Here is a 379-nt window from a genome sequence, read left to right as displayed (position 1 = left end):
TTGGTTATTTGAGGTTTTTCTACATTGAGCAACCTACACTCAAGTGTTCACTGCCCAGAATCACTCTTTAAGGTATTTGGAGATCTTTAGCAATTTTATGTAGTCTGTAACACACATGTTCCCTGCCATAGCTTCAAAATAGGAAATGTATATTAATCACATTATGGATATAATTAGTTAGAATAAATTTTATACAGAGGCACAATATATCTGTTCTAAAATGTTGAAATGAAATGCAAAGGCTGGAAGGCAGCATCTGCTGACACAAATTATATCCAAAGTCAGAGTGAGGGGAGATTTATCAGTCTCCACAGTTGGCAATCAGATAGGGGTACTTCAGAAGGAGATATGACCCCAGAAAGAAAGGCAACAAATATCA

The sequence above is a fragment of the Cricetulus griseus genome, chromosome 8, assembly GCF_003668045.3.
Source record: "Cricetulus griseus strain 17A/GY chromosome 8, alternate assembly CriGri-PICRH-1.0, whole genome shotgun sequence".
Lineage (NCBI taxonomy): Eukaryota > Metazoa > Chordata > Mammalia > Rodentia > Cricetidae > Cricetulus > Cricetulus griseus.
The sequence above is the reverse complement of the archived record's forward strand: the minus strand, read 5'-3'. Positions refer to the sequence as shown.